The 27,570-nt window shown below is 45.1% G+C and overlaps 1 protein-coding gene across 1 annotated transcript in view; it reads left to right on the forward strand.

Moving 5' to 3' along the window:
- Window positions 1–27,570, forward strand: part of LOC126249052 (organic cation transporter protein-like) — a 562,555-nt gene that overhangs the window by 158,370 nt on the left and 376,615 nt on the right. The window lies entirely within an intron of this gene.

Here is a 27,570-nt window from a genome sequence, read left to right on the forward strand (position 1 = left end):
TCGTGTAGAACCGTGGATTCAAAAATTCGGCTCTACTCTCCGAAGCACGCGATTACTTACTGAATTTCCCGTGGAAGAACTATTCGTTGCATGAACTTCCCCCTATCAGCTCATAGGCGGTCTCTGCTGTACGAATATGGGGAAACGTTATGTCCTATCAGTCCTACCGCGAACAGTGCTTCCAAACTTAAAGCCAATGCATCTAAGAGTGAGTTTTATGTAAGTCGGTTACTTTGCAGAAGCAGAAATGAGAAGACTACTTGGTATCAGTCGACGTCTACAGCTATATCTACATCTACATAATTACTGTGCAATTCACAATTAAATGCCTGGCAGATGGTTCATCAAACCACCTTCAAGCTATTCCTCTTGTTTTATTATGATGATCATTTCTCCCTATGTAGGTGGGCGCCAATAAAACATTTTTGCACTCGGAGGAGAAAGTTGATGACTGAAATGCCATGAGATCATGTCGCAACGAAAAATGACTTTGTTTTAATGATTGCCACCTCAATTCACGTATTAAATTCGTCGACCTCTCTCCCCTATTTCGCGAAAACAGAAAACGGGTTGCCCTTCTTTGAACTTTTTCGATGTCCTCAAATGGTTCAAATGGCTCTGAGCACTATGGGACTCAACTGCTGAGGTCATTAGTCCCCTAGAACTTAGAACTAGTTAAACCTAACTAACCTAAGGACATCACAAACATCCATGCCCGAGGCAGGATTCGAACCTGCGACCGTAGCGGTCTTGCGGTACCAGACTGCAGCGCCTTTAACCGCACGGCCACTTCGGCCGGCTTCGATGTCCTCAATCAACCCTATCTGATGCGGATACGATAACGCGCAGCAGTACTCCAGAAGAGGGCGGACAAGCGTGATGTAAGCAGTCTCTTTAGGAGACCTGCTGCATTTCGGAAGTATTCTGCCAGTACAAAGCAGTCTTTGGTACGCTTTCCAGACAACATTATCTATATGATCGTCCCCATCTAAGTTATTCGTGATTGTAATCCCTAAGTATTTAGCTGAATCGCAGCCTTTAGATTTGTGTGATTTATCGTAAGTAATATAGCAACGTTCGCGTCACCCCAGTGACGTCATCCAACATGGCGGCCGTGATGTCGGCTGATTAGGCAAGTATCGATATACAAGATGGCGGCTGTGACGTCACCTGAAGACGCGAGTGATGTCTTCCAACATACGCGGCCGTGACGTCAGCTGATGACGCGAGTACCGTTATCCAAGATGGCGGCTTTTACCGGGAAAGTAACGCGCCCCCCTGGCAGGAAATTTGAATTTGTGCGGGAATTTGAATTATGTGCTTCTACAGGTCCCCCGCCCTCCCTTTTCGACTTTTTGCATGATGGTGCGTCATCCCCTTGCAAATTTGGGAATTTCGAATTTTGGGGGGAATTTTACTCTAAGAGCTTACTCCTGCAGCCGATTGGCGTTAGTATGGTGTTGCGCCCACTAGAGACTGCTCTTGATGTCATTCAATTCGAATGTAATTTGTTTAAATTTCTTATGTACCTATGGCTTAGTTTGGTATTACCACCACAAGAGGCTGAGATATCAGTGTTTGTTGAGCTGTTGGTGTTCAGTTAACGAGATGTTGGTGCCAGGCAGGGGGAGTTTTAATAGCAGTATTACATGCACTCATTCAGCCGAGGAGTGCATCGACAGATCACTGCATGAAGAATGGAAGCGAGAATTAATGCTTGAACATATGAAGAGAAAGAATACAATCCTGCAAATAAATGCTTTGCATTAAAGATACATTACACAATGCATGGAAACATCTGTCTCTGCTGTAATGGTCTGTCATTTCTAAAACCTATGTATAAGCTCCCACCACACAAGAGACAACTGCTTCCGATCCATCAGACCAAAGAACGGAGGTTGCTGGCGAATTCACCGCTAGAGGGCGCCACGAAAGGTCATGTGATGATGCAGTTCAGTCCATATGACACAGCATCATGATGATGTCAAGTGTTTCAATCAGCTGCACATCTGCCCCAGCCTCCTCATCCCCCTGGCGGTCTGGAGGGGAAAACTGGCAGGAAATGGAATCAGCCTGTTCTGGGCTGCTGGAGAGAGGAATGAGTGTACTTTATTTGTTTCTTGACAGTTTATTTAGCGACGTATTTCACCTAGTTTATTTATGACGCTGATACAAAACACTCATCCTGCCGGCAGTCTGGAGGACGAAAACTAGTGGGAAATGGAATCAGCCTGTTCTAGGCTGCTGGAGAGAGGAAGGAGTGTACTTCATTTAACTTTTTAACAATTTATTTAGCTACGGATGTCACCTAGTTTATTTATTACGCTGATGCAAAACATTCATCCTCACATGCTTGGAGTCACAATATATAGTTTACAAACCTGGAAACTACTCGTAAATGATGCATTACGCTGATAGGCAGAGACGCAACCAACTCGTAAATTACCGAAATAATCCAGTTCACAGTATACATACGGGAAAACTACTCGTAGATCAGCGAAATAATGTATGCATACACGCTCACAACACTTAAACACCCGAAAATAATTCAGTGCATAAACACTCAGTGCACGTAGAAAAAAAAACGCAACTTACCAGCGACTCGAACCCTGATTCTACTGGATGGAAAGCCTAAGTGCACCCCCCCCTAACACATGGAAACTGTCCAGATGCAGGAGAGGACGGTTACGTTAGTGTACTTCATTTATTATGCTCGGGAAACTGACGCAAATATCCATCCTAATTACGTAATTAATCACGAAGATCAGTAATAATTACACAACTATATGCATAGCGCTGCACAAGAACGGCTTAAAATCGCAAAAAAACTAACTATCCATACAACTGGTCGTATCCTGCTTGGAAAAAATGTCGCAATACCACTGTACACTGACGCAAATATCGATCCTAATTACATAATTAATCATAAAGATCGGTCCTAATTAACAACAATATGCACAGCGCTGCACAAGGACGGCCTAAAATCTCAATACATCGAAAAAACTGACTGTACCATACAACTGGTGTTATCCTGCTGGAAAAAAAATCGCAATTCCACTCCAAACTTAGGCAAATATCGATCCTGATTACATAATTAATGATAAACATCAGACCTAATTACACAACTATATGCATAGCGCTTTACAAGGACGGCAATATGTGGCAAAAACGGACGATACCATCCAACTGGTGTTATCCTGCTGGGATAAAAATCTCGCAATACCACAAGAAACCAGCGACAGAAACACTCAAACTCAACCCTACACCTACGAGCTAGGGGGGAAAAGGCTGGGGTGTAAGGTACAACCTTTATTATTTTTGGTGGGAAATATGTTCAACTGACTAGATGCTGGTGATGGACAGAGAAGAGTTTAAAAAAAAAAAATTGTATTACGTGCAAGCATATAGCATCTGCCCCTGTTAGACGTCAGTGTTCACCACACATGCCAGCTAAAAATCACCCTACAGCCCAACTAACCGAAGACAATACATTCTGTCGCAGCTGATGGAAAAAATGCATCACAGTTATAATTACACTCCGAAATTGTCGCGAAAAAAACCAGCACTCGTATTGAACGGGTCATAATGTATCACATGTACTGGGGAAAATCGTCTTCCTAAAAGACTGCAGTTAAACGTGTATTCTCCTCCATGTACAATCACAACCTACGGGATGGAGCTACTTAGCTGAAAGCCTCGCAGCCCATGCTAGCCACCACCCGGAACGATATAATTGCGCTTCGCCAATACAAAAGCAGGTATAGTTAACTAGAAGATAAAAGGACGGCTTTCCCCAAATGCAACTTGGTAGTCTAAAGTATAGTGGCGCAGCCAACTCTAATGGCTAGGAGGCGCCGCTGTCACAGACTAGACAGGTCCCCAGCGCCTCTCATTCTGGGGTGGAAAACACTTTTGTCTGTCGTCACGTAGGACACTTCAGCAGGGGCCGTTCTCTCTTAGGGGCCTCGACAGCTGTTCTATGGTCAATAACTTAACATCAACTAGACTCCTATTATAAAGCTAGTATTAAAAAAACGTTCACGATGATAATAAATCTCCTCTTTTCACGAAAACAGACAAAGTCCACTTTCATTTAGTTTTATGAGCAAAATCGGTATAGTTTTTCACATTCGACTACACTCGCATCTTATTATCTTCTGACGTCCAGCAAAGTGTATCTCCACCAATCACAAATGATCAGCAGAGAGACTCTTACCTCATCTGCAGAGACCTTCATGTTGAAACTCGAGAAAAGAAAATAGAGGAAACTGATATTTCCACTTGCGAATACCAATGTCGGTGACGTAACATATTCCAAATCACCCCTACAATTTACAAAGTCAAATAACGTCTTTCTCATGTCTAGAGAACCATCAAACACGGCTTCCGCCTGCTAGATGCACACATCACAATCGATCTTCTCTAAACTAAATAAACACACGAAATGTGAAGAAGCAGTCAACCGAACAATTTACGTGGGAGGTAATAATGGTCCAGTGCAAACACATGCCGATATTTAATCTTCTCAAATTTCCACATGATGACGAAAGCTGTCCAACACATACTAAGTATTAGTTTGCTAGTTGGCCACAGGCCACTGCCACGCCAAGCACGAATAGACAGAATCATCCTACTAAATCTTTCACACACACACACACACACACACACACACACACACACACACACACACACATATAGGGTGTTACAAAAAGGTACGGCAGTACTTTCAGGAAACATTCCTCACACACAAAGAAAGAAAATATGTTATGTGGACATGTGTCCGGAAACGCTTACTTTCCATGTTAGAGCTCATTTTATTACTTCTCTTCAAATCACATTAATCATGGAATGGAAACACACAGCAACAGAACGTACCAGCGTGACTTCAAACACTTTGTTACAGGAAATGTTCAAAATGTCCTCCGTTAGCGAGGATACATGCATCCACCCTCCGTCGCATGGAATCCCTGATGCGCTGATGCAGCCTGGGAGAATGGCGTACTGTATCACAGCCGTCCACAATACGAGCACGAAGAGTCTCTACATTTGGTGCCGGGGTTGCGTAGAAAAGAGCTTTCTAATGCCCCCATAAATGAAAGTCAAGAGGGCTGAGGTCAGGAGAGCGTGGAGGAAATGGAATTGGTCCGCCTCTACCAATCCATCGGTCACCGAATCTGTTGTTGAGAAGCGTACGAACACTTCGACTGAAATGTGCAGGAGCTTCATCGTGCATCAACCACATGTTGTGTCGTACTTGTAAAGGTACATGTTCTAGCAGCACAGGTAGAGTATCCCGTATGAAATCATGATAACGTGCTCCATTGAGCGTAGGTGGAAGAACGAAACTAAAATGAGCTCTAACATGGAAATTAAGCGTTTCCGGACACATGTCCACATAACATCTTTTCTTTATTTGTGTGTGAGAAATGTTTCCTGAAAGTTTGGCCGTACCTTTTTGTAACACCCTGTGTGTATTTGATCGCTATACTTACAATTAAATGTTAGGATTGTGGTTTCAGTTGAACGGCATTCGACAGTGAGACAAGTATCGGAAATACACCCTGCTAACGGCTGTGGCTCTGGAAATAGTAATATCTGTATCATTCTTATGACTTGACATACTGCTCTCTTTGCTATCGCACTATTCCACGTCAAATCCAAACCTACATTACGACTGGACATTTCCTTTGACACATATCGGAACACACACACATACTTTATAAGCGTGATGCTCAAGGCGAACCTATCACATATCCCTTACTACTAAGTATAATACTTTGTCAATAACTGATTGTCAGCGATGCGAAATAATACTGACCGAAAATCGATGATGTGTGGACATGTCTCAAAAGTTTTCTTGCGAGTGGTACCACGGTGTCCTAAAAAGAGAGGTGTAATCGTATTACAAACAGCGAGATGTTAAAACACACAACCATGTTACCATCACAAGCGATCTTGGTTCCACAGGTGCATACAAGTATCCATGTTAAAAGCTATTCCCGCTTTGTAAATTGAGGTATGGCATTACCTCTGAATGGTTTTCTTCCCAGAGAAATACCGTGACACTGAATAAAGACCTCGATCACCGGAGTGCATAGTATCAGACTGACAGTGCAGTTACTCATCGCCGACGGTACAACCTTGTAACAAAATTACCGAATTTTAAAAGTGATTCGACTAAGGAGCATGGTATGAAACTGGTATTTGACGATTTTCAGGAAGACAGAGAACCATCCGCCTTTAAACTTACAGGCATCTGCATTAGAGAATAACAGAGAATGGACAGGGTGATCAACTGAGATGGAGCTGTAACGAGGTACGATTTAATGGTAGACTGATGATGCATTCTAGAGAGGGAGAAGTTGCTGCAGGTCAATTTTTCGGCTGATCTGTCAGGGTGCATCAGTCGCGTGACATAGCCTGCATTCGACTCGTATACAATCATGTGTTCTGTATGTGATTTAGAGCACGGTCTACTTGCAATCGTTAACGACATCAGAGGACTTCCATCTCATGTGTGATGAAACGTGTGAGGCACTGCAAAATGGTTCTGAGCACTATGGGACTTGACTGCTGAGGTCATCAGTCCCCTAGAACTTAGAACTACTTAAACCTAACTAACTTAAGGACATCACACACATCCATGCCCGAGGTAGGACTCGAACCCGCGACCGTAGCGGTCGCGCGGCTCCAGACTGCAGCGCCCAGAGCTGCTCGGCCACACTGGCCGGCGAGGCACTGCAATCCCCGTGTATAGATTTGCCTGACAGATGTGCTGTTTGCAGAACTAGTGGTGGAATGACTTGTGATTTCAGATGTTGAACACTGCTGCTACGCGTTTATCTGTTTTCTTGTAAGAGGTATTCTCCGTTACTAATGATCGTTTTATATAGAACTGATACGGGCATAGTATAATTTCAGAACCATGATCGGATGTGAACAGTGGACGCTATACATCTCGGGAAAGCTGTATTGTGCTCGTATCACACAGAGCCGATGTTTTAAGGATGTGGTTTTTTCGTTTTACATTTCGATAAGATAGATTATCATAGAGAAACCGGGAAGAAGGATGTATGTCATGTGCTTGAAATATATTTTTTACAATCGAATATAAACGATGCTGTGTTCCATATGAATGATAGGTCGGAAACTCAAGAGATCTTACATTACAGCTCGTTTTAATTGTCGAACGTTGTAGCCTTAGGCGTACGTGTGTCTATGTTCTCTCTTACCAATACCTTCCAGGTAATGATCCAAGACTATGAAATAATACTTTAAAATTGATAGCTTGGTTGATTTGCGTAAAAATGCTTCGAACTCCATCCGTCTGGAGCTCCATCAGGCATAAAAATCACCCATTTCCTGTTCTTCTTAACCGTCTGCTATTACATCGCAACACTTTCAGATCTGTACATCGATAAGGAGTGCTAACCTCCTCGACATGGTCACATCTCAAGAAATCTTGTGCACTTGGATGGGTGAGGACTCGGCAAGCTCTATTCATTCACGAGACCTGGAATGTAGCGGTCTACTTCTGGTCAGCTGCAGATTAAACCGGTAATGGCGCTGCAGGATGGGTTGGTCAGTGAAGCGTTCAGTGAATTCGAAAGTAAAATTCTATGTACCGACTTAGCAGAAAATCCTAGGAAGTTCTGGTCTTACGTTAAATCAGTAAGTGGCTCGAAACAGCATATCTAGACACTCCGGGATGATGATGGCATTGAAACGGAGGATGACACGCGTAAAGCTGAAATACTAAACACCTTTTTCCAAAGCTGTTTCACAGAGGAAGACCGCACTGCAGTTCCTTCTCTAAATCCTCGCACAAACGAAAAAATGGCTGACATCGAAATAAGGGTCCAAGGAATAGAAAAGCAACTGGAATCACTCAACAGAGGAAAGTCCACTGGACCTGACGGGATACCAGTTCGTTTCTACACAGAGTACGCGAAAGAACTTGCCCCCCTTCTGACAGCCGTGTACCGCAAGTCTCTAGAGGAACGGAAGGTTCCAAATGATTGGAAAAGAGCACAGGTAGTCCCAGTCTTCAAGAAGGGTCGTCGAGCAGATGCGCAAAACTATAGACCTATATCTCTGACGTCGATCTGTTGTAGAATTTTAGAACATGTTTTTTGCTCGAGTATCATGTCGTTTTTGGAAACCCAGAATCTACTCTGTAGGAATCAACATGGATTCCGGAAACAACGATCGTGTGAGACCCAACTCGCTTTATTTGTTCATGAGACCCAGAAAATATTAGATACAGGCTCCAAGGTAGATGCTATTTTCCTTGACGTCCGGAAGGCGTTCGATACAGTTCCGCACTGTCGCCTGATAAACACAGTAAGAGCCTACGGAATATCAGACCAGCTGTGTGGCTGGATTGAAGAGTTTTTAGCAAACAGAACACAGCATGTTGTTATCAATGGAGAGACGTCTACAAACGTTAAAGTAACCTCTGGCGTGCCACAGGGGAGTGTTATGGGACCATTGCTTTTCACAATATATATAAATGACCTAGTAGATAGTGTCGGAAGTTCCATGCGGCTTTTCGCGGATGATGCTGTAGTATACAGAGAAGTTGCAGCATTAGAAAATTGTAGCGAAATGCAGGAAGATCTGCAGCGGATAGGCACTTGGTGCAGGGAGTGGCAACTGACCCTTAACATAGACAAATGTAATGTATTGCGAATACATAGAAAGAAGGATCCTTTATTGTATGATTATATGATAGCGGATCAAACACTGGTAGCAGTTACTTCTGTAAAATATCTGGGAGTATGCGTGCGGAACGATTTGAAGTGGAATGATCATATAAAATTAATTGTTGGTAAGGCGGGTACCAAGTTGAGATTCATTGGGAGAGTGCTTAGAAAATGTAGTCCATCAACAAAGGAGGTGGCTTACAAAACACTCGTTCGACCTATACTTGAGTATTGCTCATCAGTGTGGGATCCGTACCAGATCGGGTTGACGGAGGAGATAGAGAAGATCCAAAGAAGAGCGGCGCGTTTCGTCACAGGATTATTTGGTAACCGTGATAGCGTTACGGAGATGTTTAGCAAACTCAAGTGCCAGACTCTGCAAGAGAGGCGCTCTGCATCGCGGTGTAGTTTGCTCGCCAGGTTTCGAGAGGGTGCGTTTCTGGATGAGGTATCGAATGTATTGCTTCCCCCTACTTATACCTCCAGAGGAGATCACGAATGTAAAATTAGAGAGATTCGAGCGCGCACGGAGGCTTTCAGACAGTCGTTCTTCCCGCGAACCATACGCGACTGGAACAGAAAAGCGAGGTAATGACAGTGGCACGTAAAGTGCCCTCCGCCACACACCGTTGGGTGGCTTGCGGAGTATAAATGTAGATGTAGATGTAGAGTGTGAGGGGGTCTTTCAGCCTCTAATTTTATCCTAAGACTGCGAGAATGCTCTGTGACTCCCATCAGCATGGAGACAGATTGTAAATTAAGCACTATGCTCGAGGTGTTAGAAATATGTAGAGTGCTGTCTGGTACACTTTGATGATGTATGTGTTCGAGAATTAACAATGAATGGACGCACTGCACAGTCATCTATCTACATTCGCAATGATACTCGCAAAGTGGAGAAGGAGTTGTTTAGCCGTGATACTGAAATTGGGAAACATGTTGTTGCATGATTGGTCGGTGCTAAAATTACTATAAAATTGCTAAAATTGTTGGCACTAACAACTGCGATGGTTATTATTTCAGTACATCGACGGTGTCTTTTGCATCCCATCCTTCCACTGGCATGCTGTTGGTTACCACATAATGCCTGTTTGAGTTGGAAAAAGAGTTTTGTGGAGGGTAACACCTTCTGGGGATGGCTATCACCGAAACAGTGATCACGTACATGACAGCAGTATGAGGAATCAGTCGAAATGAAAAACAGAGCCATCAGCTATTCCGTCACTGTGACAGATGAGTTTAAATGTACAGCTCGTCAATCACCTTCGGACTGTAGTTTGGAAACCCTCCGCAACGCTGCAAAACTCTTCCAATTTCCTTATTTTGTAAATGACTTTTATTTAAAATCATCCAATGTGTGTGTGGTGTGTTATGGTAGCAGCAGTAAAAACATGATTTTACACCATGCAACACCTAGTTTTCTGCGAGAGGCCATGATTCAGAACATGCTAATGGCAGATTAGAACATGGCACAGACCTCAAAGTCATGGAGGAAAAACAAAATGTATGACAGTATACAAAGCGTGTTACAGCAGAAAAAAAAAAACGTTTCAAACAAGGAGACACGGTCACAGGGAGTGTCTCTTGCTACTTACAGTATAGTCCGCGGGATATGATCAGCCTCCTACAGTAGAGGTGATGTATCTTTAAACCGGTCTGTGCAGTGGATCAATACTTGTATATTTAATAGGATCGTCACATGTGTTCGATGCCGGCATGCATTTGTTTTCGATATATGGGAGGAGAGAGATGAGGTAAAAATCTTATCGAGTTCTCTATCGGATGAAGTTAGTGGAGCTTTCATAGTTCGTAATTTTTCTCTGTTGGATAGTACAGAATAACGAAGATAGCATGCTGGGGAGTTAGATGTGAATGGATGCGGATCTGTAGTACTTGTATGTAGATTGGGGACGCGACACAGTGCAGTAGCAAAAATCCTCGTCCTTCTCCCAGTTCCTGTTTCCATCGAATGGTCAAAACATAGTCCTGCCACAGTAACGTAGCTTAGCCTGTTTCTACATGGGTTGCAGAAGGTGGTAGGTATAGTTTTCTCCGACTCCTACTCAGTTCCAACTTAAATTGGAACGATCACATGTGTAAAACTGCAGAAATGGCAGCAGTTGCAAGATGCATGGGGACTACATGAAACGAGGTTGGAATTTTACTGTAGCAGATAGGTTCGAGAAAGGTGACTGACTTCTCCATAGGATCCAATGCAGGTATGTGCTTGAATGGGGAGACTTGATTCCAAATCCCAGGTAGCATTTCTACCGAAAGCATAGCACTAGAGATCTGAAAAGCTAGAGTATATTTCTTATGACCTCAATCAGCACACCATCTACTGTTTGTGATCTTTCTCAATCAACCATTGCCTCTAGCCCAGTCGATATATCACTGAACCTCTGACATATCATCGACACAGAATGTGTTACAAATACTGGAGAAATATCTAGCAGCGGTGGCGTGAGGGAGTTGCAAATACCAGTTTCACACCACTTTCCTTAGCCAAATCACTTTCTAAATTGGGTAATTTAATTACGAGGTTGCACTGTTGGCGACGTGTAACCACACTGTTGGTCTAATAACAAATACTCCAGTGATCACCGTCTGTCTGTATTGGCTCAAATGGCTCTGAGCACTACGGGACTTAACATCTGAGGTCATCAGTCCCCTAGAACTTAGAACTACTTAAACCTAACTAACCTAACGACATCACACACATCCACACCCGAGGCAGGATTTGAACCTGCAACCGTAGCAGTCGCGCGGTTCCAGACTGAAGCGCCTAGAACCGCTCGGCCACCGCGACCGGCCCGTCTGTATTCAGTGTCAGGGTATTTGTCTGATCGAAAAACCACCTCACGCAGAGGCAATGTCGTACCTCAATTTATAAAGCAATTAAAGCTTTTAACATGGATACTTGAATGCACCTGTAGAACCTAGACCGTTTGTGATGGTAATATTGTTGTGTTTTTTAACATCTGACGGTTTGTAAGACGATTACGCCTCTCTTCCTAAGATACAGTGGTACCACTCGCAATAAAACTTAAGCGACATGCCCACCAATCGTTGATTTTCGGTCAGTATTATTTCGTATCGCCAGCAATCAGTTATTGACGACGTGTAATACATAATAGTAGGGGATATGTGATAGGTTCGCCATGGGCATCAGGTTTACAAAGTATGTGTTTGTGTTCCAACATGTGCAAAAGAGATGACTATGGCCAGTCGTAAGGAAGATATGGATTTGACGCGGAATACTGTGATAGAAAAGGGAAGAGTATGTCAAGTCATGAGAATGATACAGATATTTCTATTTCCAGAGCCAAAGCCATCAACAGGGTGTATTTCTGATACTTCACTCATTGTCGAATGTCATTCAACTGAAACCGCATTCGTAACATTTAATTGTAAGTATAGCGGTCAGATATATATGTGACCGATTTCGTAGGATGATTCTGTCTATAGGGATCGTACGAATGGAGAGGGCTGTTGCAATCTAGGAATGTAGTTGACTTAACCATGTAGTCCTCTAGACGTCCGGATAGCGAACTAATATTTAGTATGTGTTGGACAGCTTTCGTGATAAAGTGGAATTTTGAGAAGATTCAATATGGATGTGTGTTTGCACTGGGCATTTATTCCCTCCCATGTAAATTTTTCTGTTGACTGCTTCTTCGCATTTCACGTCTTTATGTAGTTGAGAGAAGATCGATTGAGGTGTGTGCATCTAGCAGGTAGAAGACACGTTTGCTAGTTCTCTAGATATGAGAAACACCTTATTTCACTTTGTAAATTATAGGGGTGAATTGGAATCTGTTGCATCACCAACATCGGTATTCGCGAGTGGAAATATCAGTTTCCTCTATTTTCATTTTCGAGTTTCCACGTAAATGCCTTTGCAGACATGATAAGTTTCTCATTCGAACGTAAAAAACTATACCGATTTTGCTCATAAAACTAAATGAAACTGGACTTTGTCTGTTTTCAATAAAAGAGGACATTTATTATCTTCGCCAATGTTTTTTCCCATTTTGTTAATAGTTGCTTTATTATAGGAGTCCAGTTGATGTTAAATAATCCATCGCAGAACGGCGGGTGAGTCCTGTACAATACTGTGGCTCTCGTCCGGTACCTGCTGGAGCATCCTACGTGACGTTAAGCAAAACTGTTCTCCATCCCAGAACGAGAGGCGTTGGGGACCTGTCTAGTCTGTGACAGCGGTGCCTCCTAGCCATTAGGGTCGGCTGCGCCACTGTACTTTAGACGACCAAGATGCATTTGGGGAAAGCCAGCCTTCTTTCTCCTAGTTAACTATGCCTGTTGGAGAAGCGCCGTCATATCAAGGCGGTCCGTTGCCACCACGGGCCACGAGTCTGTCGGCGTAGTAGCTCCGTCCTGTAGGTTGATTTTCGTACATGGAGGAGAACACACGTTCAACTGCAGTCTTTTAGGACGACGATTTTCTCCTGCACAGGTAATGCAATCTGACCCATCCAATGCAAGTGCTGTTTTTTTTTTCGTGACAGTTTCGAAGTGTAATTATAACTGAGACGCATTTTTCCATCAGCAGTGATAGCGTGTATTGGCTTCGGTTGGCTGAGCTGAAGGGTGATTTTTTGTAGGCGTGTGTAGTGAACTCTGATGTCAAACAGTGAAAGATGCTATGTGCCTGCAGGTAATACACTTTTTTTAAACTCCTCTCTGTCCAACACCAGCATCCAGTCAGTTGAACATATTTCCCACCAAAAAGAATAAAGATTTTACCTTACACCCTAGCCTTTTTCCCCTAGCTTGTAGGTGTAGGGTAGAGTTTGAGTGTTTCTGTCGTTGGTCTCGAGTGGTATTGCGAGATTTTTACCCCAGCAGAATAACACCAGTTGGATGGTATCGTCAGTTTTTGCAGAGTATTGCCGTCCTAGTGAAGCACTATGAATGTAGTTGTGTAATTAGGTCCGATCTTTGTGATGAATTACGTAATTAAGATCGATATTTGCGTAAGTTTGGAGTGGTATTGCGATTTTTTTTTTCTCAGCAGGATAACATCACTTGTATGGTATAGTCAGTTTTTGCGCTATATTACGATTTTAGGCCGCCCTTGTGCAGCACTATGCATATAGTTGTGTAATTAGGACTGATCTTTGTGATTAATTATGTAATTAGGATCGATATTTGCGTCTGTTTCGAGTGGTATTGGGAAAGACCAGTTGTATGGTATAGTTAGTTTTCGCGATTTTAAGCAGTTCTTGTGCAGGACTATGCATATAATTGTGTAATTAGGCCCTTTCTTTGTGCTTAATTACCTAATTAGGATGGATATTTGCGTCAGTTTCCTGAGCAATTTAAATAAACTACACTAACGTAATCTTCCTCTCCCACATTTGCACAGTTTCCACGTGTTAGGGGGTGCAGTTATTCTTTCCATCCAGTCGACTCAGGGTTTGAGTCACTAATAAGTTGCGTTTCCTTTTACGTGCACTGAGTGTTATTTTGGGGTGTTCAAGCGTTGTGAGCGTGTCTGCATGCGTTATTTCGGTAGTCTGCGAGTAGTTTACACGTCTGTATGCTGTGTACCGGATTATTTCGGTAATTTACGAGTTGTTTGCGTCTCTGTACATCTGTGTACTGAATTATTTACAAATAGTTTACATTTCTGTAAACTGTATATTGTGACCCCAAGCATGTCAGGATGATTGTTTTGCATCATCGTAATAAAATAACTAGGTGAAATCCGTCGCTAAGCAAATTGTTACAAAAATAAATAAAGTACACTCCCTCCTCTCTCCAGTAGCCCAGAACCAGCTGATTCTTTTTCCTACCAGTTTTCTCCTCCAGACCGCAGGTGGGAGGGGGGAGGGGGGGCGTGGAGAGGAGGCTGGGGCAGACATACAGCTGAGAGAAACATGTGACGTCATCATGGTGCTGTGCTCCTAGTGCTCCTATGGACTGAACTGCACGATCTCGTGAACTATCGTGGCGCCCTCTAGCGGTGAATTCGGCAACAACCTCTGTTCTTTGGTCTGATGGATCGGAAGCAGTTGTCTCTTGTGTGGTGGGAGCTTATATGTAGGTTTTAGAAATGACAGGCAATTCCAGCAGAGACAGATGTTTCCATGGGTTGTGTAAAGCATCTTTAATGCAAAGCATTTACGTGCAGGACTGTATTCTTCCTCTTCATATGTTCAAGCATTAATGCTCGCTTCCATTCTTTATGCAGTGAGCTGTGGATGCACTCCTCGGCTGAATGAGTGCATGTAATACTGCTATTAAAACTCCCCCTGTTTGGCTCCAACATCTCGCTAACTGAACACCGACAACTCAACAAGCACTTATATCTCAGCCTTTTGTGGTGATAATACCAAACTAAGCCGCTACTGCTGTAGGTAGATAATAAATTTAAACAAATTATATTCGAATTGTATGACATCATGAGCAGTCTCTAGTGGTGCAACACCATACTAACCCCCTCAGCTGCAGGGGTAAGCTCTTAGAGCAAAATTCCCTCCAAAATTCGAAATTCCCGCCCATTTTCGAAGAGGGTTAGGCGCCATCATGCAAAAAGTCGAAAAGGGTGGGGCGGGGGACCCGTAGAAGCACATAATTCAAATTCCCGCAAAAATTCAAACTTCCTGCCAGGGGGGCGTGGCAGGCGGGGCGTGGCACTTTCCCGCCAAATGTCGCCATATTGGATCGCGTCTTCAGCTTACGCCACGGCCGCCAACTTGAATTACGTCACTGGGCACTGGGGTGACACGAAGGTTGCTATACTGCTATCGTATAACCGAAATTAGTCGATCCCTTTCAGTATTCATGTGGATGACTTTACACTTTTCATTATTTAGCCATTGCCACTTTTTGTGCCATACAGATACCTTGTCTAAATCATTTTGCAATTTTTTTTTGAGGTTCTAATGACTTTTCTAGATGGTGAATGACAGTATCTTCTGTAAGCAAATATCATCTGTAAAATTGGTGCTCTGATTGTCTTTTGAATCGTTCTTGTAGATCAGGAAAATAAGAGGGAGTATGAGACTTTCTTGGCTAACACCAGATATTACTTCTGTTTTACTCAATGACTTTCCATCAGTTTCTACGACCTGTAAACTTTCTGCCATAAAATCACGAGCCCAGTTGTATAAGTAAGACGATACTCCATTGGTATGCAATTTTATTAGAAGTCGTTTGTGAGGAGCGGTGTCGAAAGCTTTCTGGAAATCTAAAAGTATGCAATCAATTTGACATCCCCTGTCGATAGCACTCATTACTTCGTGAGAATAAAGAGATTCATGTGTTTCACAAGAACGATATTTTCTGTATCCGTGATGACTATTTGTTAGTAAATTGTTTCGTTATGTCTGAACACAATGTTTATTCTAAAATCCTACTGCGAATCAACGCAAGTGATATGGATTTGTACTTCAGTGGTTTACTGATATTTCCTTTCTTTCAATTGAAAAACGACTGAAACCTCAAGTTACGGAAAAATGTGGTGGTTGTGCTCTGGTGGGCATTGAGCCAAAAAGCGGTCCCCCTTCCAATGAGAAGGCTCTAGGAAGAAGTAGAAAGAATGCCACAACTGAATTTCAGTGCTACCGCTTCCTCGACGGAACTGCACTATGTAATCAAAAGTATCCGGAAGCCCCAAAAAACATCACTTACTGCCAGGTACTCCACATCAGCGACCTCAGCAGTCAGTAGACATCGTGAGAGAGCAGAAAGGGGCGCTACGCGCTCACAGACTTCGAACGTGGTCAGGTGATTGCGTGTCCCTTGTTTCATACGTCGCTACACGATTTTTCCACACTCCCAAACATCCCTATGTCCACTGTTTCCGATGTGATAGTGAAGTGGAAACGTGAAGGGACACGTATAGCTTAAAAGTGTACAGGCCGACCTCCTCTGAAGACTAACAGAAAAAAAATGGTTCAAATGGCTCTGAGCACTATGGGACTCAACTGCTGAGGTCATTAGTCCCCTAGAACTTAGAACTAGTTAAACCTAACTAACCTAAGGACATCACAAACATCCATGCCCGAGGCAGGATTCGAACCTGCGACCGTAGCGGTCTTGCGGTTCCAGACTGCAACGCCTTTAACCGCACGGCCACTTCGGCCGGCGAAGACTAACAGAGACCACCGATAGTTGAAGAGGGTCGTATTGTGTAATAGGCAGACATCTATCCACACCCTCACACAGGAATTTCAAACTGCATCAGAATCCACTGCAAGTACTATGACACTTAGGCGGGAGGTCATGGTCCAGCGGCTTGGTGTAAGGAGCGTAGACATTGGACGATTGAACAGTGGAAAAACGTTGTGTGGAGTGACGAATCAAAAAACGTTGTGTGGAGTGACGAATCACGCCGGCCGCGGTGGTCTCGCGGTTCTAGGCGCGCAGTCCGGAACCGTGCGACTGCTACGGTCGCAGGTTCGAATCGTGCCTCGGGCATGGATGTGTGTGCTGTCCTTAGGTTAGTTAGGTTTAAGTAGTTCTAAGTTCTAGGGGACTGATGACCACGGCAGTTGAGTCCCATAGTGCTCAGAGCCATTTGAACCATTTGACGAATCACGGTACACAATGTGGCAATCCGATGGCAGGGTGTGGGTATGGCGAATCCCCGGTGAACGTCATCTGCCAGCGTGTGTAGTGTTAACAGTAAAATTCGGAGGCGGTGGTGTTATGGTGTGGTGTGGTTGTGTTTTTCATGGCGGGGGCTTGCACCCCTTGATGTTTTGCGTGGCACTATCACAGCACAGGCCTACATTGATGTTTTAAGCACCTTCTTGCTTCCCACTGTTGAAGAGCAATTCGGGGATGGCGATTGCACCTTTCAACACGATCGAGCGCCTGTTCAAAATGCACGGCCTATGGCGGAGTGGTTACACGACAGTTACATCCCTGAAATGGACTGGCCTGCACAGAGTCCTGACCTGAATCCTATAGAACACATTTGGGATGTTTCAGAACGCCAACTTCGTGCCAGGCCTCACGACCGACATCGATACCTCTCCTCAGTGCAGCACTCCGTGAAGAATGGGCTACCATTTCCTAAGAAACCTTCCTGCACCTGACTGTATTGATTTAAGTGTCAGGAAGTCGTTTCTGAAAGTATTTGTATGGAGTGTAGCCATGTATGGAAGTGAAACATGGACGTTAAATAGTTTAGACAGGAAGAGAATAGAAGCTTTCGAAATGTGGTGCTACAGAAGAATGCTGAAGATTATATGGCTAGATCACATAACTAATGTGGAGGTATTGAATAGAATTGGGGAGAAGAGGAGTTTGTGGCACAACGTGACTAGAAGAAGGAATCGGTTGGTAGGACATGTTCTGAGGCATCAGGGGATCACAAATTTAGCATTGGAGGGCAGCGTGGAGGGTAAAAATCGTAGAGGGAGACCAAGAGATGAATACACTAAGCAGATTCAGAAGGATGTAGGCTGCAGTAGGTACTGGGTGATGAAGAAGTTTGCACAGGATAGAGTAGCATGGAGAGCTGCATCAAACCAGTCTCAGGACTGAAGACCACAACAACAACAATGGTTAAGTTTTATTTGCAATGTCATATCTCCACTGAGGCTGTCTGTTACTCCAATAAAACTTTTATTTGTCTTATCTCACTTATCCACTGTCATCGGGACACTACAGTGGCGAATACAGGGTGGGGGGGGGGGAATGAGGGTGTCTGGGTCTGCAGCCCCTCCCCCCATTACTATACCTGTTTCTTCTTGAACTGAAAATAGAGAGAGAGAGGAAAAAAAAAACATTCTTCGTAGCATAGCTGTGTGACTTAAGTCTCTAAAAATTTTCTGGCTATTGTAGTCGGTATTATAATAGATTCACACCTTCGTATACCCCAGAGAATATGGAGATGGCACGCTGATAAAACTATGACTTTAGCCTCCTCACATCTCTCCCCCCCCCCCCTTCCCCAAAGACCATAACTCCTGAATTTGACTCAGGACACTATATCCTTTATTGCACGTCCAGCCTTCTGATGGAAGGTTTGAGGGACTTTGGCCGTTCAGTTACGTAATAAAATGTAAAATGGAACACCTGCAGTCGTCTTTTCGATGTTATTTATTATATAGCTGCCAGTTTCGGTGATACCATACTCCAGCTTCATGCCTTAACTGACGCTGAGGGAGTTAACTCCAATCGTATACACAGCTCCATCAGTGGTCAACGTCTATGGACTGTTTTCTGTAGACTGTAACAACGATGTTGTGTCTCCAACCATCAACTGAGTCAGTTGGTAGTTAGTGGCTGGAGACACAACGTCGTTGTTACAGTCTACAGAAGCCAGTTCACAGATAGTGACCACTGATGGAATTGTGTATACCATTTGAGTTACACTTCAGCGTCAGTTAAGGCCTGAAGATGGTGTGCAGAATCACCGATACTGGTAGCTATATAATAAATAACATCGAAAGGACGGCTGCAGGTGTTCCATTTTACTACATATCTTTTGTTATTCTGTTCAGTGCACACACAGGTGAAACCTTCGATTTTCCCTAACGAAGTTAGTCCAAAAGCTATCTTTATTTGTGTTCATAACTCTGGCGCAATCCTTTTAGTATCGTGATATTGCATTTCATCAATCCCCCTGAAAACAAACTGAATAGTAACTGATGTTTCCTTGACAGGATCGAATGAGAAAGGCGCATGGGACGTTTTTGAATGTAAATCTATTCATGTAACAATGGAATGGTTTTAAAAAGTGTTTTTCTGCTTCAGCAACACTTCCTGTATTTTAGAAAGCAAGTTGGCACGATGTGTTTTGGCCGCGTGCTAGCATATTCAGCTTCCCAGATGTTACTACATTAATTCATCTTGTTGTGACCATCTAGACGCAATGTTTTTGCTAGGTGTGCCAGTGAGGTTTCGGGGCGACAGGTCTCACGTCTGGTCCATTCCTGGCACATTGAGCTCACAGACACAGTAAGATTGTGTTCCGTGAAAAGCTCTCTCTGTTGGCTAGAGACGAAGAGTGTTTCATAAACGTTACAATAGGCTCATTAATGTCTATCTGAAAGATACTTTCTCAACATTAACTATGCTGTACACATTAATACAACCAAACCAAACATTTATTCCGTGTTATCAATTGAATAAAATGTACGAGGGAAATCAAATGTATTACCTTGGCTCCCCTTTTGAGTTTTTGGTTCATGAGCTTGCCAGTATGGAACTCGCTGGGTGCACCTAACTAGCTCGCTCGTTATCCAAGTCCACAGATAGTCGTGATGGTTACAACACAGCAACAAAAGGAGTTTGCTTTCTCCGTTTCAACAAGTAGATTCATGTTTGTGTTTTAATACGGTGGATTTCAGTGATAACTGTGCGACGCGATTTTAGTCCAGAGTACGTCCTCAACGATGACTCTACATCTACATACATAACTGGCAAGCCACCGAGTGCTGTACGGCGGAAGGTACCATGTATCGCTACTAGTCATTTCCTTTCCTATTTCCTTCGCAAACGGAATATGCCTCCGTGCTAGCTCTAATTTCTCTTACCTTGTTTCCGCGGTCCTTACTCGAAATGTACGTTTTCGGCAGTAGAATTATTCAGCAGCCTGCTACAAATGCATCTTCCCTAAACTTTCTCAACAGTGTTTCGTGAAAAGAATGTCGTCTTACCTCCAGGGATTCTCATTCGAGTTCACAAAGCAACTACGTAACACTGGGCTGGTGATGGAACAAATCTGGCAGCACGCTTCTCAACTGGTTCCATGTCTTCCTTTAATCCGACCGTGTGAGAATCCCAAACACACGAGCTGTACTCGAGAATGGGTCGCACAAGTTTTCTGTGCACGGCCTCCTTTGCTACACTTTCCTCAAACTCTCCCAATAAACGGAAATCGAACATTCACCTTCCCTACTACCGCCCGAACGTGCTAATTCCATTACACATCGCTTTGCAACGTTACGCCTAGATATTTAATCGACGTTTGTCAAGCGTCACACTAGTAATACTGTATAGGAACGTTATAGGATTGTTTTTCCTACTTATCTGCATTAACTTACATTTTTATAGGTTTAGAGCGAGTTCCCATTCGTGACACCAGAAATTCTGTCTACCTGAACCTATATCCTTCCACTGTCACTCAGCGACGATAATTTCCCGTCATTACCAAACAGTGACAGATTGCTGCTCACCCTGTCCGTCAGATCGTTTACGTACACTGCGCAAAAGAGTGAAAGAATCACGTTTTTATAAACCTCACATTTTTCCCCATTGCGTCGCAGAAGTTCGAAATTTGCCTCAAAGGTGGCTACAACATTCCTCTGTAATGGTGCAAAGTGTGGCGCCCTGCCACGCCACCCTCGGAATCGGCGACGCTTCAAACAGTGTGGAAAAAAAGGCCAAAGCTCATAAACTCAGGTGAGGTGTAAAGTGGATTAATGGTTTCACATTGGCACAACATTTCTTCACAGTTCTGCACAACACCACAGTGGTCGTGCCAAACGTCAGCTCTCCACTGTCACCCACATTTCAGCCCTTCTTTTGATGACTTTGCTATGGAACTCAGAACCGCGGCGCCCAGCATGAAAATCACTCGGTCTGCTTTTGGATGACCGACAAAACATTTGAGACACACCGCCGCTCAGAATCGACACGGAAAGTCGTGAGGGGAAGGATAAAGGGCATCAGGGAAACCACTCCTTCCATTGGGTCGTCTGTTCAAACACATTTTGCTGTCGAAGGCGATCGTTTCCAACAGAACGCCGTTTCTTGACCACTTTTGACACTGCTGACACCTCCTAGACTTTTCAGTCTTTCTCTAAGGACGTCGTGGCGCTGCAGTCGTGTGTGATCAGATCCCTTTGGAGTGTAGCTCAACCGAAATTTTTACTCTCAGGTTGGAACAGATAGACCCCTTCAAAACCATTCGACGAAGTTTGAACGTGATTAATGTCTGTACGTTCATTTAGCCCTCCTGTTTCGCACCCTCCTGTAACACGATCACGATGGGGCACGACTTTGACACCCATCTGAATAACGAGCTAGTGCTTGCGCTTTCGAACTAGAATATCTCATTCGTACCACCAATCTATCCCAGTCTGGCAACACGCTCGATTCCACTCGCGCACAATTGTCGAACTCTTTAAAAACAAACCTGTTCAGTGAGAACCCTTGACCGATTCCGAAGTACCTGTGGGGAGGCGACCCTTTGACAGCCGCAGACTGCGTGTACCTGCTAGCAGGTGCTGAGCAGCAGCGCAGTTCCAGGCCGAGGCCCGCAGCTGCCTCGGAACTTGCTTTCCGCCATCGTATGTTTACGTCCCTGCCGCGGCGCTTAGCGCGTACGCGATTCTTTACTTCGTGTTAGCCTTCGCTAGTGCTTGCGCTTTCGAACTACAATGGCTCATTCGTACCGCCAATCTACTATCGAGATCTGCTTTAATAATGAATTTGCACGACCGAGGCACTCGAAATAGAACGATTTATACGTGAAGAAATTAAAACTGAACCACAAGATACGATTGGCATCCATTTCTCTATCCCAAGCAGTGTGGTGTGCCTTCAAGCTGATCGACGACACGGTGTGTGACAAGATCGTACGCGACCACAAAGATGGACTTAAACATCCAGACGGCCGGTTTGAGAACTAAGAGTATTCGAGCTACCATTTGAGGTTCGGGCCGAGGTCGTGGTTAACGCGCTACAACCCTATGGAAGGGTACTTAGTCACATAGCAGAAAAATGTGTGTGTGTGAAATCTTATGGGACTTAACTGCTAGGGTCATCAGTCCCTAAGCTTACACACTACTTAACCTAAATTATCCTAAGGACAAACACACACACCCATGCCCGAGGGAGGACTCGAACCTCCGCCGGGACCAGCCGTACAGTCCATGACTGCAGCGCCTGAGACCGCTCGGCTAATCCCACGCGGCCAGTCACATAGTAGAGAAATGGACAACCTTTACCGCGTACCCGGTACTTAATGGTATGCGACAAATACGGGTCCGCATCTCGTGGTCGTGCGGTAGCGTTCTCGCTTCCCACGCCCGGGTTCCCGGGTTCGATTCCCGGCGGGGTCAGGGATTTTCTCTGCCTCGTGATGACTGGGAGTTGTGTGATGTCCTTAGGTTAGTTAGCTTTAAGTAGTTCTAAGTTTTAGGGGACTGATGACCATAGATGTTAAGTCCCATAGTGCTCAGAGCCATTTGAACCATTTGACAAATACGGACAGAGCTATCAAAACATGTGCCGTCTTACCTCACAATTGTAGGCTGCAGAGCGATAGTCATTTACGACGGTCAGCCGAAAACTTGCTCAGGTTGTGGTCAAGAAGGCCACGTTCGCTCAACGTGTCTCCAAAGAAGAATTGCGCAGATATCGACAGGCGAATGTGTAGCAACACCTGTGGCAACGTCTCTCACTCTCACATCTACCAGTGTGTTCCGGAAGGCCGGCCGTTGTGGACGAGCGGTTCTAGGAGCTTTAGTCCGGAACCGCGTTGCTGCTACGGTCGCAGGTTCGAATCCTGCATCGGGCACGGATGTGTGTGATGTCCTTAGGTTAGTTAGGTTTAAGTAGTTCTAAGTTCTAGGGGACTGACGACCTCAGATGTTAAGTTCCACAGTGCTCAGAGCCATTTGAACCACTTTTTTGTTCCGGAAGGACGCCCGACAGCTCGACAGGCCAGTCGGAAAGCACGGTGGCTGCAGCGACGCCCCCCACCGAGCAGCACCGGCCGATACCACCAGCACAGAGATCGGATGAGCAAATGGTCATCGACAGTCGCACTTTGCCAACGGCTGCCTTCGTGTCCGACTGCAGTGGTGACAGAGACACCCACCCAAATTCGGATACGGAAACTCACACGCGTAAGCAACGGTCTCCGAAACTGCGCAAGAAACTCCGTCAGACGACTCCTTAATACGTATGCAGGGCGACGATCCAGAAACGACCGAGGAAGACGGCCTCGTTACGGAGGGTCCGGAGACTCCTGATCCAGAACATCACCGTCTCGACAGCAGCATACGACGAGAGCGACCTGAAAAAATTGACGACGCGCGGCAGCCAGCAGTCCACTGCCACTCCTAAGTATGAGAAGAGGAGCCAGAGAGAGACGGGGCTGGCGAGCCCCGGCCGACGGAAAACTTGTCCCGAGGAGACTCGGCAGGAACCACCGACAGTCGCAACAGGTGGCACGGCGCTCCTCTAAACTTCAACTTATAACCGACGTCAGCGGACAGGACGGGTTCACGTAACGTGCCAGTACACCAGCAGACAGTGTAAGCCCCCATGACCGATATACATGCGACGAAACGAAGCATATCGGCTCGCTTCTATCAATATCAATAATATACGGTCACAGATTAAGATGTCCTTACTGAAAGACATGCTACAAGCAGTGGACATCGACATCGTCCTCCTACAAGAAGTGTACGTCGATGTATTTCCTGTCATGTACGGGTACGTATCCTACGTATCACACGCCTCCGAAACTGGCAGCGGCATAGCAATACTTCTTAAAAAAGGCTTCACGGCAGAGGGTGTACTGCACCTACCGTCGGCACGGGGATTAGCAATGACAGTACTTGATGTACGACTCATCAACATCTATGCACCGTCCGGTACCGACAGGAAGCGAGAGAGTTCCCGCTTCTTCGCAGACGAAATTGCCCCGCTCCTCCGAGGTCGGCACGATCGATTAATCCTAGGCTGCAATTTTAATTGTGTACTTGCGCCGAAAGACCAATTTCCTCGATATGCCCCGTGTCCAGGATTACGAATTTTTGTGCAGATTGTGCATCTGGGAGCACGTCCGTGGCCTCCGTCCTGAATACACCGTACAATGAGTCATTCCGCTAGCCGTCTCGACCGAATATAGGTCACACGCAATCTTAACGTTGACGTCCTCGGAGCAGAGCTGCGGCCTACAGCGTATACCGACCATACAGCATTAATGTGTACATCTCCCTCCGGCGACAGCAGGTGTGGCGTAGCCGCGGTCCTCGGTAAACGAACGTCACTCACCTTCGGGGCCCAGTTTGTCGAGACGTCACCGAAGATGTTTGGAGATCTTGCGAACGACGCCTTCGGTCCTAGGTTGGTGGATGGGTTGCGCCAAACCGGCGATGCGCCGTGCAATGATGACACATGGTCGTGAGCGACGTCAGACGATGGACTTCTATTTCACGGTGCTACGGGAATGCGCCGAACAACTGCCTTCTCCGGAGGGGCAAGAGGCGGTTCGACGAGCAAAGGCCAAAATTATATCCATCGTGCGGCGCCACCTCGAAGGTACGGTAGTCAGGGCGCTGACACTAGATCGGGTTGCGGGAGAACACATCGTAAACGAAAACAAAAGACGACGAAGAGTCCTAGTACATGCCGTGGACACGATGATGGCAGACACCTAACATCGCAACAAGAAATAGATAATGCCTTTGTAGAACATTACACTCAACTTTACACCGCAGTCGATACCGATATGGCGGCTATTAACGAAGTCACGCTTACGATTTTCGACACCATTGATCCAGAGGCGGAAGCACAACTGATGGAGGAAATTGCAGAGGAGGGAGTGATGGAGGCCATTGGTAGGGGAGCGGTGAACAAATCGCCGGGACCAGGTGGCCTCCGTCTGGAATTCTACAGGACCTTTAGCTATGTGATCGCACCACGATGGACTACTATCTGCCGCGAATTAATGTCGCCTGACGTGCCCTTACCGTCGGCTTTTGCGGAGGGGCTGATCATCCCGATACATAAACCCTCGGGTGGTACACGGATACGGGACTACCGACCACTGTCGCTCCTTAACTGCGACTTTAAAATATTCACCAGATTATTAGCAGCACGCGTCCGAAGAGTATTGCGGCAAGTACTCTCACTTGATCAAACTTCGCTCGGCGGAGATAACAACATCCAGACGGCGCTTGTTGAATATCGCGATTTGATCGCCTTAGCAAAGACGTGCCGCCTCCGTGTAGCACTAGCGTCAATAGATTTTGATCAAGCCTTTGATAGAGTTAGCCACAACTATCTCGCAGAAGTTTTGACACACATGCGATTTCCACGGCCATTTATAGCTGTCGTGATGCGGCTGCTCAACAATGCCTCCTCCAAAGTGCTCGTCAATGGACGTACGACAAAATGTCTCGTGTTAGCGAGATCGGTCAGACAAGGATGTCCCTTATCCTCTCGACCCGTTACTTTGCGGCCTACGACAGCGCTTGATAGGACTGACTTTGCGAGGATACACTTTTACGTGCAAGTCATATGCGGATGACCTGCTGCTGATAGTGCGGAATGAAAACGAAATGAGTGTGGCTTTAGATTGGATACGCAATTATGGAACGGCCACAGGCAGCCGTATAAATATGGACAAGTCTGTAGCGATGAATATTGGTGTTGGACTGACGGAAGAATGTGTAGCACCCTTACGGCTCATTTATACCTCGAAATGCCTCGGTGTTGTTTTTACCAACGACGTATGTCGCACAGCAGGGTACAGCTATAAGAGACTACTACAGTCAGTTCGGACGGGCGTAATAGGGAACATCACACGGACATTAGACATGATCCAGCGGGTCTCGTACGTTAACACCTACCTGGCGTCACGAATTCCGGATTTTGTTGAAGTACTCCCAATGCCGGTGACGATAGCACGACGAATACTGGCGGCGTTTGGTTCCTTTGTGAGTGCAGGTCTACTGTTTAAAATAAGATACGACCCCTTTACCCTCCCTCTTAGTAGGGGCGGACTTGGTCTTGCGCTATGTTCGTGATCGAGCGGCGGCACTATATATCAGTACAATGTTAAAACTGTGGAGGCGACATCAGACCTGTCTGAGAGGGATCTTAATATAAGAACTAGCACCAGTTTCTCGATTGGCGCCAGCGGTGGTCCAGCACATTTCCCTGTCACTCCAGCATACTCGCACGTTTTTTATAGAGTACAGCTACGATCAGACGGCTCTGTCGGAAACCAGACCTGCAACGGCGCGTGACACATATCGGATACTAACGACCGGACAACCCAGCAATCCTATTGAGAGGAAGCATCCCCATATCAATTGGCAAGTAGTATGGCGATCGATACACCATGTTTCCTTAGACACGGAGAAACGTGCAACGTGGTACCTAACAGTTAATGGTAAAAATGTCACCCGCTCCAGACTCCTTGCGATTCATATGACAGATTCACCATTGTGCCCGCAGTGCCAAACTCTGGACAACGATGAACACCGCCTCATATGCGGCTCCTCGGCAGAAGTGTGGCGTTTGGCGACACAAATGATCGCTTTCTTTCTCCGAACGGGACAATACAACATTGAACCACGGATTCTATTCTTCCCGGACGGGACTTACTACCCACCCACCAAAACGAATGCCGTAACCTGGCTTCGAGGCCAGACGGTGTTCAATTTGTTCAGAGATGGCCCAAAGAATTTAATGGACTTTGGGACCTTTTTACAGGAACGACATCAAAAGATCGTGATCAATCCGAAATACCGGCAGTGTTTCTCTAACTTCCTATGGAGTGCGTTTCAAGAGCCCCCGCATAGCTGGAACTTCCAGGGTAGGAGAAGTTAAATTATCGATGCGAGGAAAGAATGAATGGAAGATAAAACTCGATGGATACCTTATACTTACGAGAAGACATACGCGGATGACAGTACAGGTGGGGTATTGGAAATACGATTCTCCATTGTGATGTGTTGGCTCTTTTTTATGTAATGCGAGAATAATGTTCAGTTTACTAGTTTCAAGCAATATAGAAATATTATTTGTGGTATGAAAAGGCAGTGATTGTTACCGAAATTTCACTTTACTTAGCTGTTATATGTGAACCTGGATTTGCTTCAATTTGTGATAGGTATTCATTGAAATTTGAAGC

Source organism: Schistocerca nitens, chromosome 3 (genome assembly GCF_023898315.1).
Source record: "Schistocerca nitens isolate TAMUIC-IGC-003100 chromosome 3, iqSchNite1.1, whole genome shotgun sequence".
In the NCBI taxonomy this organism is placed as follows: Eukaryota; Metazoa; Arthropoda; class Insecta; order Orthoptera; family Acrididae; genus Schistocerca; species Schistocerca nitens.